This window comes from Haliotis rubra, unplaced genomic scaffold (assembly GCF_003918875.1).
Source record: "Haliotis rubra isolate DU_JTF1 unplaced genomic scaffold, ASM391887v1 Scf1536, whole genome shotgun sequence".
NCBI classification, from domain to species: Eukaryota; Metazoa; Mollusca; class Gastropoda; order Lepetellida; family Haliotidae; genus Haliotis; species Haliotis rubra.
This window is the reverse complement of record NW_025765488.1, coordinates 44858-63129: the sequence shown is the minus strand read 5'-3', so window position 1 is coordinate 63129 and position 18272 is coordinate 44858. Positions and strand designations below refer to the sequence as shown.

General features: G+C 41.6%; 1 protein-coding gene across 1 annotated transcript in view; it reads right to left on the bottom strand.

The window, feature by feature from the left end:
- Positions 1–18272, bottom strand: part of LOC124270676 — a 111679-nt gene that overhangs the window by 79897 nt on the left and 13510 nt on the right. The window lies entirely within an intron of this gene.

Below are 18272 nucleotides of genomic sequence, written 5' to 3'. Positions count from 1 at the left end.
GACCACGCACTCTGCCGTGCATATATAGAAGCTTGCCCACCGCAAGTCCCCACATTCCTCAACTCAACAGCGAACAATCTACAAGATGCCTGCCAAGAAGAGGAAGACAACCAGAGGAATAGCAAGACCAGCAGTGGATAGAAGACTTTAAGAAGAGACCAGACAAGAAACAGAGACAGAAAGAGATAGAGACAGAGGCTGTAGAGAGGGCGAGGGATAGTTCTACCCCCTCCTACTCAAGTGCTGGTTTCTGTACCTCCAGGAGAGTCCCAAGAACAGCCCCAAGACAAGCCCCAAGAACAGCCCCAGCAGAGAAAAAGAATCAGAAAAAAAAAATGGACTGCAAATGGACAGATGAGGGAGCTATGAAGCTGGGCGAATTTGTTTAGCAGCACCCCTAGCTGTTCGTCAAGAAGCAGAAGGATTGGCTGAAGATCACCACAAAAAACAATTATGGACAACGGCTGGTGAGGAACAGGACAGTCCAGCTCGGTTGTCCTCAACAGCTTCATGCAAAGTACAGTTCTTCCATGTTCCTCCATCTGAAGCACCACCCTCTGCCCAAAAGTCAACATACAAGAACTTGTATCCAGCATCTACATGGGCCATGAGCCCTTATAATTGTAGCAGAATGATCAAGCTTTGGGTAGATTCTTCATAGCAATGTGCTTGCTGTCCCCAGCCCCCAGAAAATTGTAGTAGTTCCATCTGGAACTAACACCTTCAGCAACCTCCTTCCACTCCTCTTCAGTTTTGAGACACCAGAGTATTTCATCCTTGTAGTCTTCAATGATGGCTTTGCAGACCTCTGGTAAGAACTTGCAGATTATACTCTGAAGCTGTGCTGCGGACTTGCATAGAAATTACCAGTGGCTAGGAAGCAAAGAATGGTTGCTAGCTTTTGTCCCACCTCCAGCGGTTCTCTAATGAATGTGGTCTTCTTCTCATGTCCACCATCTCTTGGAACAAGTCAGGGGAAGTTCTCAGGTAATTTCTGTAGCCTCTCGGATCTTTCTTGTGGAGCTCTGTCAATAACTGATCATAATGTCCGAAGTAAAGTCTTCATAGTCAACCATTCCCTCACCAACATTTGCTTTTTCCTTCTTCTTACGTCTTCTTCTTTGGCATGCTCTTGCTGCATTTTTTTCCTGGTCTTCAAGAAGTAATAGTGCTGCACGTGATATAGGCACCTTTTCTTTTCTGCTATAAGAGATTGTTCTCTTGTAGGTCCCCAGCAAGTCAGTGAAACTAAGGGTGATGCCTGCTATAAATATAGCATGGCTTCAAGCGGGACAAAGCAGGACCAAATGATACAACAACTGCTTCACACATGAGCGAAATGATCATGCTGGAATAATGTGTATCGTGCATACCATGCCGTACACTAGACGTTTACAAACAATGCACCATCAATACTTGACCTAGACGTAAATAAGTCATGTGATAGCATACCATTGCATGAGCAAGTCGTGTAATGGTGGTCAACATAAAGGATCCGCATGTACAATCAGTGACATTCACTGTCAAACATACTATAGCTAGACAATTGGGCTGCCATCTTACCACCACCATTACACGACTTGCTCAACGTCATCAGCAAATCGGGGGCGGTTGACGGCCTTGAGTCATAACTCCTGTGCAAGATTGGTTCATTCGGGTCACTCATCTAAGGAACTGAACTCAAACAGCAACAGTAACAGCAGCCTTAGTTCATGAGCCAAGGGGAGCAGTGTCCGGCGATACAATGAGACATCATCTTAGGGCTGCTGGAATCCACTGCCGATAGCCATATGTGGGGCCAATTTTGACACATCAACATCGTCAACAACGTTAAAAGTGGGCTCTGCAACTTCAACGTTGGCGACCTGTGCAGTGGCGGTAACTTGTATTTTTAGACAAGTCTCGATACCATCTTTCATGCTGATGGACGTTTAGGTGTTTGGCGTCGGCGTAATGAGCGTTGCACTGATTGTTGTGTCAGACAGCCAACAGATGGGTAGTGGTAGTGTGATGGTCTGGGGACCGTTCAGTTACAAACACAGGTTCCAGCTTCATGTCTTCCGGCAGCATGTAACTGCTGTTGTGTACAGGGATCATGTTCTTCAGCCTCATGTTGTTCCCTTGTTTGCTGTACATCCTCAATTACAGTTCTTTCAACAGGACAACGCACGTCCTCGCCCAGCAAGGGTGTCGATGGATTATCTGGCTCAGAACAACATCAACATTCTTCCATGGCTGTCTCTTTCCCCGGATATGACTCCCATTCAACATGACTGGAACTAAATTGGGTGCAGGATTGTTCCAGGTTGACAGCCACTCACACTTGCACAGAGATTAGTGTTCGAGTGGAACCACTTGCCTCAGGCATTCTTTCAGACTCAAGTGAACTCAATGAGGCGATGTTGCACACCCTGTGTACAAGTTCAATGGGGCCATACATGCTACTGAATAGATTGTCACATTTTGTGTTCAAGGGTATCTCCATTTGACAGACTGTGATCCATTTGAACTTACTGCAAAGCAATGTCAACACTTTTAGCTGTTGAATTGACAGTGTTTTCTATAGAATAAGTGACTAGATATAATTTTGTTTGTCTTCTATTTTAAAACTTGACAAAAATCCATACTTGCATTTCTTTTGCTGTTCAGTATATATTAGCTCCCAATATATCGCAATAAGTATCACAATACAGCTGCCTGCCAATACATAACCTAACATTTGTATACCATCCTAAAACAACACAGAATATATCTTTGGTTCCAATTCCAGAATAATGGACTCGGTGAACTACAAGGTATTTCACAAAAGAGGAAAACTTACAGATGTCCAAAATGAGGTTAGCACCTGTAGTCTGCATTTAACAATCCATTAAGTAGCATTGAAAACTTTTTAACTAAAAATTGAATATTTTTAATACTTATCCTATCTAAGGGTATGCACTTCTTTCTCTTACTTTGATCATGGAGTGGAAACATGCTGTAATCTATGAGTTTCACAAATCTTCTGGCCTCTCTCCCGCCTGATCACGAACGATCAAGTATTTTGTCTGTAATTATTAGTAAACTTACATCTGGGCTGTGTTAGCCTTTTCCTCCATCACTTGGTGATGTGTTACAGACACCCTTAGATAAAACTAAGGGAAGTAATCCTTACCTGGTCCTGCTTGATTACCTCCCTCGACTTGCTCTTCTAATAGTGGTATCATATAAGCGTCATATTTTCCCCTGGTGTAGATTCTGTGAAACATACAGTGGGGAGGTTAGAAACTGCCTTTGCAGGTGGGTGTACAGCGTACAACCCAGAGGTAAGTTTACTAATAATTACAGACAATATACTTGATTGTTCGTAATTATAGGCGTAAACATTCCCTCTGGGTTGTGTTAGCCAGAATCCCACATATGGTTGGTGGTTTGTTCAAGCTACACCTTCCACAGAGAATATCTATTCCAATTATTAATGTACAAATTCTTTATAATTGACTGTGGTATGGAATATGATAAATGATCCTTTATGAGACTTAGGTAATTCATTTACTATATTGAATTTACTGATACCTAAGTGCAAAAGTCCACCACCAATAAGGGATTTCCTGGTGAGATAGAATGATTGTAGGGAGTGATGATGTAACTTCAGGTTCTGTTTGTTAAGCGGAATATCCAGTATTTGTTATTCTATTACATAACTTCCAGTTTAATGACGTCACTTCCGGTTTGATGACATCACTTCCGGTTAATGATGTCACTTCCGGTTCATTTGGTTAGATAATAATCATCAGAAACCCTTCTCAACATCATTCCCCACTATATAGTAGTAAAGTGTGTGTGAGGCATAAAACTAATGAACCCGATCCGACACCTGAAGGGAGGATATGTTAGTACTGGAATCCTTCACCAGATCAGGGATGTTCCACAACTGTCTCACGTCATAATCATATTAGATTCCATCATAACTTGTTCCTTGAAGAACTTGTGCTGAACTCTAGTCCACCTCCCTTCCCCTCCCCCCCTCCTTTTTTATGAAGTAGGGTCAAGCCTGGGAGACCCGTTGAGCGGCAACGAGAGGTCCGAGGGAGTGTAAGCCATCTAAAACTGGTGTAATGTCTTGTAGATAGGTTTTAATGAAGGTGTTCGGTGATTTCCACTGACAGGAGGCCACTATTTGTTCAGTTGATACTGAAGTCCAAGCCGAGAGTGATGAGGCCAAGGCTCTGATTTCATGTGGCGAAAAGCGAACATTGACATAGTCTTGATTGCAGTTCTGATATGCAAGAGTGATGGTTTTGCGTAGCCAGGCAGATAGCGTATTTTTTCACAGTTCCATTGTGATATGGGGTTTACAAGGAATTAAAAGTCAACGATGCTTAGGCCGAAAAGAGTTTGTGTGTTCCGTGTACCAGCGTAGAGCGCGGAGAGGACACAAAAGGCGAGTTCTATCCGACAAGAGGAGGAAGGTAACGCCGGAATAGTGTATGACCTAGCACCTAATGGTCCATGTGCGGTCGACTGATTTTTCACCACAAATTCCAGTAGGGTGCAGCAAGTGAGACTGGAATAATGATCTGTGAACCGGAGAGATGAGAAGTCAATAGCGTGTAATTCTGAAACGCGGGCTGCAGTGGCGAATGCTAAGAGGAATGCAGACTTAAATGTCAAAAACGTGATAGGAATCTATCCAAGTGGTTCAAACGGCGCTTTAAGGAGGGCCTGAAGAACTAGACACAAATCCCATTTTGGAAATTTTGACGGCAAAGATAGATCCTTGAGTTGAAACGATTGGACCAATCGGTGCAAGCAGATCTCGGATCCTACATGCAGACCATGTAAATTACAGACCGAGGCAATGGCGGAACGATAACCTTCTATTGTACCTGCTGTGAGCTTCCTCTGGGTATGTAAAAATAGTAGGAAATCAGCAATCATAAGGATAGAAATGGGCTGTCCGATGAGCTGTCGCTGAGAGCGCCATTGGTTGAATCTTTTCCATCGAGAGTAATAAAGGAGCGCTGTGGATGCACGTATGGCCTGAGAGATGGCTTGTGTAGCCTCAGGTGCGAAACCTTGGTCCTGCAAGGATGACTGGATAGTCTCCACACGCGTAAGTTGAGAGCCTGAATGTTCGGATGGAATACTGATGAACCTGGTTGAGCCAGGAGATTCTCCCAAGGATGTATAACGAGAGGTTCATCCGTTAGAAGGTCGAGTAGATGAGGGAACCATGCCCGTGTTGGCCACCTCGGTGCTACTAGATATAGTAGACAGTGATGTTGTAGAAGTTTGGAGAGGACATCCGGAATTACCTTGAATGGAGGAAACGCATACGCCACCATGTTGTCCCAAGGAATGGATAGAGCGCCGACGGCCGAAACGGTCGGGTCACGCGTACTGGACTGACAAATACCGTTAATTGGGCATTGCAGCTGGTGGCAAAGAGATCGAGACAAGGTGTTTCCCATTTCTGCTGAATCAGCCGAAACGCGTCCTTGTGAAGTGTCCATTCTGTTGGAAGAAGTTGTCCCCTCCAACACATTGAGTTTGCCAGGAATGTGTCTGGATTTGAGAGAACACTTGTACAGGTCGACGAGTCAATAAAGTTTCCGCCCTGTTTGTTGATGTATGCTACAACGGTCGAGTTGTCCGTCGCAATCATAACAGATTTGTGATGGAGATGGGGCCACCATAGAGTCCACACTCGTAGAACGGCCATGAGTTCCAGTACATTTATATGATACGTCATCTCCATCTGAGTCCAAGATCCGTGAGCCTGAAGATGGTTCATGTGAGCACCCCATCCTGTGGCTGAAGCATTCGTATAAATCGTGATATCTGGTTCGGGAGTGCAAAATGGAGCGCCGTGGAGAACATTGTGTTCCTTTGTCCACCAAGAGAGTTCTCGCTTGACCTCTGGAGGAGGTGCAACTTCCAAATCTAGGTCGTCTGACCTGCATAAATTTATCCAACACTGTGTGAAATGAAGATTCAGACGGCCTCAGCACGTAAAATCCTGCATCGATGTGAGTGATCCCACTACGGACATCCATGTCCGGAGAGAAACCGGCGGAGTGTTCATGAGAAAGAGAATATGATCCTTGACCGTGATCCAACGGTTGTGATCCGGAAGGATACGGCATGACTGTGCATCGAGGATGGCTCCGAGAAATTTTATGCCAGGAGCAGGGTCAAGTTCGGCCTTGTCTGGATGAATGAGAAAGCCGAGGTGCGTGAACACATGGATGATCAAGTTCGTATGCCGCATTAGTATCAGAGTGCGAATGTGACGTGCCAAAAATCATCCAGGTAGCCGTGGATTGTATGTGTCTGAGATGTAGAAAGTTGAGCACGGGGTTCATCACCACTGTAAACAACCATGGAGCTATGGAAGATCCCGAATGGGAGGACGTGGAACTGAAAGCGGCGACCGTTCACGGCAAAACGGAGATATTTTTTAGATTGAGCGTGTATCAGAATGTGCAGATAGGCATCCTTGAGGTCTAGACTGGTGAATTTGGTGTCTGGGCGGATCAATTTCCGGACATTTCGAAGAGATTCCATGGTGAATTTCGAAGGTCGGAGTAAGAACTGTTTGTTTAATACCTTAAGGTCAATAACCATCCTCATCTTTGGTGTGTCTTTCTTAGGCACAAGAACTCCCCGCCTGATCAATATCTTTTAAATCTCTGTGAGCTACCGGTACTTTGTAAGTCGTCAAACGTGAGGCCCTTGGATCCAGAGACGAAAAATCCTTATCTAGATCCGGAGTAGCAGATGGGAACAACCAATCATGTATTCCGTATGACTGCTTAAGCATTGTCTTAGGAAGCTATTGCACATTGGATACTTTGGCAATAGTCTCATTGAAAGAATTCAAAGAAGAGCGCACTACCGTGGAATGCGGTAGGGTGAACATGGGTATCCTCTGAGGAGCCAATGATCCCGATGAGCCCAGTTCAGCTGGGAGGTCCGAGGGTACGTCTGTGGAAACCGGCGGTATTGTACATGGTTTCAACTCATGTAACAAGGCAACTTTATCCGTATAGGCCAAACCCGGAGTAAAGTCTGTAGCGTCCGTATCCATGGACGGCACCGTAAGAATGTCTTCATGGAGAGAGACTTGAGCATCCGTTACCGGATAAATGCCATGGGGATCCGAGTCCAAGACATCCGGAAATATAGGAATGATCGGTTGATTATTAATGTCAATATGCTCAAAGCCAGATGGTTCAACCACAGTTGTGGTGTCCGACGGATTAGTGATAACGGCGGAATCTGGAGCCATTGAACCTGTAAGGGTTGTGTTTACACCCGGTCCGGCAAACCTCAACTCTTCGGTCTTGTCTTGGCTGATAATGCACATGGATTGTCTGTTGTACAAGATAAACATAAGGAATGAGGGTCCTTATCAGACTGATACCTTTGGCATCCTATACACTTTTTCTGAGACATTATGTAGTAGTGCCTTGATAACGCACGTGGCCAAAATAGCAGAACTAACCCATGTCTGTCGCTGAATGAGGTTGAACTTGAAGAAGAAAACGATGATGATCCAAGGAAGTCTCAACACATGTTCACCCAGTGAGTACAGAGGAAAATATGAGGCATAAAAGATACCACTATTAGAAGAGAAAGTCGAGGGAGGTAATCAAGCAGGACCAGGTTTTATCTAGGTAAAGATTACTTCCCTTAGTTATTAAACTTTTATCTAAGGGAGGCTGTAACACATCACCAAGTGACGGAGGAAAAGGCTAACACAACCCAGAGGGAATGTTTACGCCTATAATTACTCCCAACTGCTCCCATTCCCAGACACCTCAGCAGTCCCTGGAAAGCATGCAGGGCGCCCAGGCCGGTCACATGACACAACTCTCTTGTCATTCTCGTATTGGAGCACCGTAGTACTCTGCAAAGTGGGGAAGGTCAGGTGGGAATCCATCGTGTGAGATCGGATGAGTATTATAAATATACTCAGGGCTACAGATAAGGGGCGTACGTACAGGCGTAATGTACGCCTCAAAATCAATTAAGTACGACATAATATAAGATTTCAAGCGTATCGTGTACGCACATAAATACCTCTGTACGTCTAACATTTAATTTCCGTGCGTATCGTGCAAATGGAAATCTATTTCGGATAAATACTTGTCAAGTTTCTTTTGCGAAACACGATTTGACACATGAGGAAACCCCGACAGCAGGAATCACTTGCTTTGCCATGCAACGATATGCGTCACTATTTTTCGATTGGCTAAAAACTACACTGTTCCTATTTATATCCAGTCAGACCTGAAATTTCACGCATCACACGGTCTTCAAATACAAATACATGGTTGGAAATAGTGATTGATGAATCGTCCAGACAAACCACATCACCAACTTGCTCACACAAAAACATGTCAGTACTCCTTCAAAATTCTCAGTACACCTCCACTTGCAATATGATGTGTAAGTACACTCGCAAACCCCAAAAGTTAACTGGAACCCTGTATACTTTTAGTTAAAATTGTCAAATTTTTCTCACGGTATGCATTTATCCCACAGTTGGACAGTGGGCTGCAGATTACCCTGTGTCTAACGTATAACAACTGTGATGACACATAAGGAGGCCTGGAAATTTCCAGGTTATGGCTATATTCCAATACTGTAATCATATACATTTTCAGAGGGTGCAATTTTCATGGAAAGTTCACAAAAGACCTGTTTGCGCAGTTGTTTTTTCGCGCATTTCAAACACCTGAGTGATGGCATCCATCACAAAGTTTTCACAACCGATAGACATGCAATGATCAAAGCTAGCCGCCATAACTGAATCGTGTTTACTAAAACGATCACAGAGAGAGAGGTGGGATAATACTTGTGTCAACATGACAACACCTGTTCCATATGCGAGATCAACTGACAACGAATTAAGGAAGAGTGTATACTAGTACTTACGATAATTAAACAGAGAAATCATAAAGTAGTGTTTGTTGTTTATGAACACGTGTTGTTCACATGGTGAAATCGTTAATCAACTATGAATTAGGCCATGAGCCAGGAGCTGAAAATTGATACATTGGTACCACTTAGAGGGACCAACAGTTTTTGTGCTTTTTATATTCCTTTATGTCTCTATATATAAAAAAAGTATCTTGGACATCTCAATTTGATAGCTCAAACTCAGAACGAGGCTAAATCCAAGATGGCCACCAAAAAAACCTAACATTTTCAAAAAATGTCAATTCCAAGTTGTAATCATGAGTAAAGTTCAGCAAATAGGTTGGAAATGAAAAAAGGGAGGTAAAATGGTGCTAACATGATTATAAAGATTTAATTAATATCAAGTTGTGTTATTTGATACCTTTACCTGATTTTGTAAGAGTCATAATTGAAATTTTAAAGAACTTTTTCGAAAACTCATCATTTCATTTATACTGAAGACAGCTCTTTAATTTTAAAGGGTGAGAGCACCATCAAGTTCCTTAATTTGTGCAGTGATAGTCACATCATAAACATCAGCTTCATCATTAGTTTCACTCTTCGGCATGTCATGGTCTTCGCAAACGATGTTGTCACAAGACTGGTTCCGACATGTCACAATGCACTTTCAGTCCATTGGTAAGGCATTGACAACTTGGCAGTTTACAGACTGTTGTGTACTAATAAGAAACTCAAGAACAGCATCTGGACCTAGAGATCCTGTCAGCCAGCAAATCTCTATGTGACCAGTTTCTTCCACCTATCCATGACCATCTGTTGCTCGTGGAGCTGGATATTCAGCTTCCAGACATTTGCTCCATATTGCAGCTTGATAGTTTACTCTCAGGATGTGCATAGATAGACAATCAAGCAGGGTGGCAATTGTCCTCATTCAATTGTCCCTTTTCCCACTTTAAGTAAGTGGTAGCACAATTGATTGTCATCCCTTATTGAAGAACCTGTGGCATAGAGGCAGAATGTGAATGCTTGAAGTGAGTCAATCATACCTGGTAGCACAGTCCACTCATTCCCAAGTTGTTGGAAAGCCTCTTGTTATTCCTTGCTGTTGACAAGAGGTTTGAATGCACTGACCTTCCCTCTACCTCCAAAAGAACTGACAGTATCGCGTACAGTGTATACGTGTAGTCCATGAAGCATCCGCATGTGAGCTTCTTCTGCTGTAGTTGACAAATTCAGCTGAAGATTGATTCCGAGGTCATTCTGTAGCTCTTGTTTCCACATGTCACATACAGTATTCTGTCTTCAAGTTTGGCCCTGGAATGAGGAAGCTGCCAGTCTTGAACAATGAACTGGATGATATGGGTTTTGCTTTCTGATGAAGTAAGAAGCCGTCCCCACTGTCGTATCTTGTTTCCTGAAGCAATGTTACAGTCGACTAGGCTGTTCTCTGATCATCGGCTAACTCATTATGCTGACTTGATGGAGTTGTTATGGTACACTTCAAATACCACATCAGTGCGGTAGGTTCCTGTTCCAATAAGTAGGGCTGATGTTAGAAGTGACTGTGACAGTTAGCCGAACGTCTTGTTCTCACCATGGGTTTTCTGTACTAGACTCATTCCATTTATGATGCATTTTGATGTTCCAGGAATTACCTCTAGCGATGAAACATCGCAGTTAGCTAGTGCCCATGGTAATTGTCCGAGGGGCCAAGCTAGTACCTTCCGCATGTCTAATTTCCTGCTTTGTCTGGTTCTCAAGTCGGTTATCAGAAAATAGAAGGTATGCCTCCTCTCCTAGCTGTTTGGTTTGCTGAAGATCTTGAGCATTATCTGTCTAAGCATACGACCCTGTCTACATGCTGCTCAGATTAGATGGGCAGCTGTCAAAGGGGTTGATCCATTCATCTACCCTCAGATTAACAATGGATGACTATCCTTGAATGCTCCAATTCATGGTGACTAAGGTCAGGTGCCTGAACCTCTGTGTGTCTGCTCAGCTGGCTAAGACTTATGCTTCTATGTTCAGCGGTACGGGTAAGATACTACAGCAAATGGCTTGAAACGGTTGCTCAAGATCGTCAGCGAGCCACACAGCTTGGAGAGGAGACATACCTTGAATTTTCTGATGAAAGTGCTGTGAACCAGACAAAGAGGTTTTACAATCATCTTTCAAAACAAAGTCTGAAAACATTTACTCATGTCAACTGCCAAGCACAAATACTTCAACAATGATGAAAGAAGATCACAAGCTATTTGGTCATATGTTACTTGTCGCTCAAAGCAGGAAATTGGATATGTGAAGAGACTAGCTTTGCCCCTTGGAACAGGATGCTACCGCATCAATGTGGTGTGTGATATGTGGAAGCAAGTGCTACAGAATGACCTCTGAATCTTCAGCTGAAGTTGAATCCTTGTCAACTATGCCAGAAGACGCAGACACGCTGATGCTGTTGCATGCTAAACATGCATCTTTGGAATCCTCATCAGTTGTCATTTCCTCAGATGTCACAGATGTCTTTGTCTTGTACTTAGGAAAGAGCAGTGACATTGCAATCAATATTTACATCAAAGCTGCTGCAAAAAAATGCCAAAGATTCATTGATATGAAGAAAATTGTAGCGGCGTTTGGTCAAAGCGTTTGCAAGGCCCTTCCTGGACTATACGCACACACTGTATGTGATTCTGTCAGTTCCTTTGGAGGCAGAGGGAAGGTCAGTGCATTCAAACTTCTTGTCAACAGCAAGGAATAACAAGAGGCTTTCCATCAACTTGGGAATGAGTGGACTGTGCCACCAGGTTTGATTGACTCACTTCAAGCATTCACATGCCACCTGTATGCCTCAGGTTCTTCAATAAGGGATGGCAATCGATCGTGCTACCACTTATTTGAAGTGGGAAAAGGGGCAACTGAATAAGAACAATTGCCACCCTGCTTTGATTGTCTATCTATGCACATCCTGAGAGCAAACCATCAAGCTGCAATATGGAGCAAATGTCTGGAAGCTGTATCTCCAACTCCACGGGCAACAGATGGTGCCTTCCCAATGGACTGAAATGCACTGTGACGTGTCAGAACCAGACTTGTGACAACACGGTATGCGTGGACCATGACATGCCGAAGAGTGACACTGATGAAGCCCATGTCTATGATGCAGAACAGTGACTATCACTACGCAAATTAAGGAAATTGAAGGTACTCTCACCCTTTGAAATTAAAGAGCTATCTTCAGTATAAATGAAATGATAAGTTTTTGAAAAAGTTAATTAAATCTGTATAATTGTGTTAGCACCATTTTACCTCCTTTTTTTCATTTTCAACCTATTTGCTGAATTCTACTCATGATTAAAGCTTGGAATTGACATTTTTTTGAAAATTTGGGGTTTTTTGGGTGGCCATCTTGGATTTAGCCTCATTCTGAGTTTCAGCTACCAAACTGTCATGGCCATCATACATTTTTCATATGTAGAGACCATAACCACTTCAAAAAACATAAATGTGTTTGGTCCCTCTGAGTGGTACCGAAAAATTGTCGCAGCCCATAAGCCCCGCCCACTTCGTTTTTTGACGTTAGGGGGGACAACCACTGATTAATCATAATGGCGTCACCGCCGACAAAACGTACGTGATAGTGAACGTTGTTGATGAATTCTGCTTGTGGTACTTTGATATCCGTCGTTTGTGAATGATATTTAAAGAGGAAAGTTATACGTATTTTATTTTTAATATATTTTAGTTGACAGATTGTAATTGGCGAGTGAAAAGGAGTTACATGCCCGATGAGAATCGTCTCGGCCAGCTGCTCAGAGTGGGAAGCGTATTTTCTTTCAGACCAAATAACATATCTGGCAGTTCACGACCATCTAGTAAGATATTAGCAGGGGAAGGGTAACTGAATTATGTTGTTTGTTTTTTTTCTCAAAAATTCCCATCGTAATAAAAACCGTGAAGACAACAAGTTGCAGATCGTTTCAGTATCTAAAAATAGATTGTCAAAACTGTGCGTGGCGCCTTTATTTATTTATTCATTGTTCATATTTATATATTTGCAAAAATGTGAAAACATGGGTTTCTACCTTTTAATGAGCAAAGCAGAACAAATATATCCTGTCTACTACTTCGTCCAACATATTTGTCTGTATATATTAATGTAAACAAATCAATCACAGCATAACCTATTTGATCTTACTTGTGAATCTTGAAAAGGGTGATGGGGCTTGTAAACAGTATGTTTTCATGGATGTATCTGGACATTTCCAGAAGCAAATATTCAGCAGCTAATCTGCAGCAATTCTCAGTAAAACTTCTCTCTTCAAAATCTGTACACCATCCTAAAATAACACTGAATATAGTACAACCAGAAATAATTGAGAATTTAAAGATTGTAAATTTTTAATTTTTTTCACTCATTACTCACGTATTAAATGTGAATATTAGCAGAACATAACTCCAGATTCAAAGACAGGTGAACAGTTAGTATTTTGTCAAGTCACCATGGGCAGCAATGCAGGCTTCAATGTGGCGGGGCATACTACTGATCAAAGAAGTTAGAAAGTCGTGGTCCATGCTGTCCCAATATCGGACCACATCTTCTTTCATTTCAGCAATATTTGTCAGGTTTTTCTTAATGACACTTTCTTTCATAAGTCCACAAACATTTTCTATTGGATTTAGGTGAGGGCTATAGCTTGGCCAATCTAATAATGTCATATTTTGGGTCCGAAACCAGGCCTGTAAATGCTTTGAACAATGTTTTGGGTCATTGTCCTGCTGGAAAATCCAAACACTTCCAAAGAACACAAGAGCAGATGGAAGTAAATGTCCCTCGAGAATGTCTGTGTACCGCTCACTGCTCATATTCCCTTCAAATACACAGAGGGGCGTTGCACCTAACACAGATATGCCACCCCACACGTTAAATTTCAGATTGTACTTTGGGTGCTGATACAAAGGTTTTTCAGTTTGTTTGGTCCAGAATTTCAGTGTATTAGGAAACAGCCACACAGAACTTTCATCTGAGAAAATCACATTGTCCCAGTTAAAATTTCTATGCTGTAAGCCCCAGTTCAACCTTCGCTCCCTTTGTTCAGGTTTCATGATCGGTGATGGAATTCCATTGCATGCAGCTCAGTTCTAATTGTCTCCTTACAGACAGCCACAGTTCCTCTATCAATCATATCCAGCCTTAAGTTTTCTAAACCCCTTCGTTTGTTTTTAGAAACAAGAATACCAAGCCGCCTCCTGTCACCAATAGTCAATTTTCTGGGCCTACCTGCGCCTCCCTGGTGCTCAATGTCATATCCATTTGCAATATTTTTCAAAACACGATAAACAGTGGACAAAGGCATGCCTGTTCTACTTGAAATCACTTTAGCTGATCTGATGTCCTTGTTATAAAACTCTAAAATCAACTTCCTCTTCTCTAAATCATCCATACTGAGCATCACTGAAAATGCCGTCTGCTAGCAAGTAAACAAAGGGGGATAACTCTTCACAAACTAATGAAAAAGGATTAACGGAGGTGTCTAACTTGAAGGAAACCAAACACTTGATAGCTGGTCAAGGTTGTTTATACCAGAAATGCAATTAAACATATTCTTAAAATTCTCAATAATTTCTGGTCATACTATATAAGGAAATTCATGTTTTCATAATCATTTCCAATTTATTTTTCTATGTGTACTTTGTTAGGGAAGGCTAATTTACAAACTTCTACAATGCTGGACTTCATGAACTGCCTGACCCATGAAGATCCGGGGGTAGAATAGGTCTTCAGCAACCCATGCTTGCCACAAAAGGTGACTATGACTATGTCTAGGCGACTAACAGGATCGGGTGGTCAGGCTCGCTGACTTGGTTGACCCACATGTCATCGGTTCCTGATTGCGCAGATCGATGCACATGCTGTTGATCACTGGATTGTCTGGTCCAGACCGATTATTTACAGACCGCCGCCATATTGCTGAGTGAACTCATGAACTGCCTGCATTTATGTGCAGGTATGTCACACCACCGTAACATAAAGAAGATCCAAGATACAGTCTGCATCTGTACACTGACCCTTCTTCCAGAAATAGGAAACCTGTGATGCAAAATCTTTTAACAGAGGATCCACAGTTATCCAAACAAGTAACTAGGATTGAAATACAATTTTACACAAAATACAGATATACTGCTTTTTCTTCAGAACTATTTAACTGCTCACTACTAATGTAAATAGGTTGCAAAGAAAATATTCCAAGTTTAAAGCTTTTTGTCATGATAATCTTCATTTTGTTAGATCTGAAACGTTATCCCTAAGGGACAAAACACTAATTTTGATCTATTTCCTATTTTGAGATACTTACTAGTGTCATCAAAAATATATTAAAGTTGCTTCAAAATTTGGTAAAGGTCATAACAAAAGTTTAGGAAAACACACTTGAAAATGTCCTGAAGATTTCACCTCCTGCAATCCAGTGTGCAATTTAATATGAATTTAAGCTCATTTTTTAAATAAGCATCAACAAACCTTGAACAGTTTGTCCAAAACCAACATCTTAATATACACTACATTGGCTCAGTCCTCAAATATTGATAACCTTCTCAAAAGCTGATGATTTCTAAGAAGTATATTTACAACAAAAAATATCCAAGATATTTTTATGGATTAAACTTCTTTTTTAATTTCTCTCACGACGTTTCGAGACCATTCCAGGTCCCGTCATCAGGTGAACTGTTCACCTGATGAAGGGACCTGGAATGGTCTCGAAACGTTTAATCCATAAAAATATCTTGGACATCAATGTACAACTTCTAAATGCCACTGAAAGACAACAAAAAATATGTTACAATATCCATTCCAGTTACATGAATAGTCATCTGAGACTTCTGTAAGTTAATCTGTTCCAAGACTGAAAAATGCCTGACCAGGGTGTGACCAAAACGTAGCCTTTGTTCTTTGTCAAATTCTCTGGATATATACTAAGCAGCAAAAGTAACGTCAGTTTGGAATTTTCCTTCACAGAAACGTTTAACTGTAAAATCATTTAATGTTTTGACTGTATATTTTTGACAACATCTCCAACTTTACCTGAACAAAGACATTCCTTCCCAAACTCACAATTGAACCCAGGAAATGGTCTCAAAAATGCAACCTGACCTTGGAGATGGTACGGTGTTCTTCATGTTTATCATGCAACTCATGCTGCACGTGCTGTTCACATGGACCAGCCCTATAAAATGCACCCCCAAATCTGGTTGAAACATTCACATTACAACGTCAGCAGGATGCCGCGACTCGCGACAGCTCACAGGCACCAGGCGCTAGGAAGACTTGAAGCTGGCCACACTGCACAAGGCGTTGCCAATCACTTCCAGGTCAACGTTCAGACCATCTACAGGCTGCAGCAACGTTTCCGGGCCACCAACACCACAAATGAGCTCCCCCGTACTGGCAGACCAAGGGTTACCACAAGACGACAAGACCGCCATGTTGTGCGACAGCATGTACAGAATCCCTTCATGCAGGCATCCGAAACAGCACAACAGACAGTGGGCACACACGGAAGACCAATCAGTACTGATACAGTACGCCAACGTCTTAACAGCGAGAACCTCCATTGCCGTAGAGCTTACCGTGGACCTATCCGCAACCCTCGTCATCGACATTAACGTCTACAGTTTGCCCGACAACACCAAAACTGGCGATACAGGCAATGGAGAACTGTTCTGTTCACTGATCAGAGTCGGTACTGCATATCAACTGCAGATGACAGAACAAGAATATGGCGACGATGTGGCCAGCGTTACTCAGCATGATCTAGACCCAATTGAACATCTTTGGGATGAAATTCAGAGGAGACTGAATAATGTCATACCAAGGCCAAACACAGCCGAAATATTGCGCCAGGCTTCTCTCAGAGTGTGGTTCCAGGTGCCAATGACCTTCATGAATCGATTGGTGCACTCCATGCATAGACGCTGTGCTGCAGTTATTGCCACTCGTGGTGGTTACACTAGATACTGAAGTCAAGGGTCTGAATGGACTGCAAACGTTCGCGTAATGTTTTGAAATTGTGCTGAGTTATTCATTGATGTGTCAAGCTACTGTACACAAAAAACATTTTTGATCCGCTTATTATGTCAATTTCTGTAATGATTTGATTACAGTACCTATCTAATTTTGAATTTGTACTGTCGTTTTGTTTGCTGCTGAGTATAGTTGAAAATATAAAGCGGAAATAACCTTATTATGAGTTATGATACCAGCAATCATTTTCAGAATAATCTTATCAGCAAATATATTATTTAAAAAAACCAAAGATATCTTGAAGCAGGAGTCAACAAACTATAAGTTGGTACCAAGTGATTGTTCTGCCATGATATGTATATAGTGTTTGTTTGCATAGTTCTGCCTTAAATTCACATGAATATGATATGTCAGTCAATTAAGTACATGTAATTATTCATAATTGATTAGATTATTATTTATTTTATTACTTTTCCATGTTTACTAAAGGACACAAGATTCTTAAAACATACCTTGCTATTATTTCCAGTGAATCATAATTAACATGACAGTTATGTTATTACTCCTAAAATGTACCAATGTACCTCCCCTACATGTAAACAATTTATGTTGTAAAAAAAAATCAAAACAAATAATGTTCTCATAGTTAAGAAATAAACTTTTGTTTCACTCCATCCAATATTCCAGAGAGTCACTACATAGCTTTTGTCTCCGATCCACATGGAGTAAGGTAATTCAATTCAAGGTCCCATATCTCTTTACAGAAATTCTGAAATATTTAAAGCATGGTTTTATAGACACTCATTTCAGTTAATTTTGATATTTGGATATTGCATAATAGGCAACTGCTGACACTGACTATATTTCCGTTTGAATAAAAAAAATATTACTCCTCGAATATTTTGCACGAATAACAGATACTGTACTGTAGGCCTTCAGGCTTTTGAAACTTTAAAACATCCTAAAATGTGTGACAAATTTAAGAATATCTAAGGGCGAAGGCAACAATATCCACCACATTGTCCTTTAATGTAACAAGTTTTGCTATTTCGGTCTACCCTAACCGAAATGAGATCGCTGTCAGATTGTTAACATTGTGTGATGGCTTTCTCGCCCGTCTCATTTCAGCTTGATGGTGTACCAACTGAATGCCCAGTATTGACTAAAAACCTTAAAGGTCACATGCAACCAAAAAATCAAACATAATTAAAACATAATTATCACTTATTCATGACATATAATATACATTGCTGGTTATGAAAAAACATATAAACAAAATTATAAGCCTACAATCGCAAATCAAAAGTGCAATATTGTGTACTTGGGTATACTTCCCAAGAAACGAAGCAGC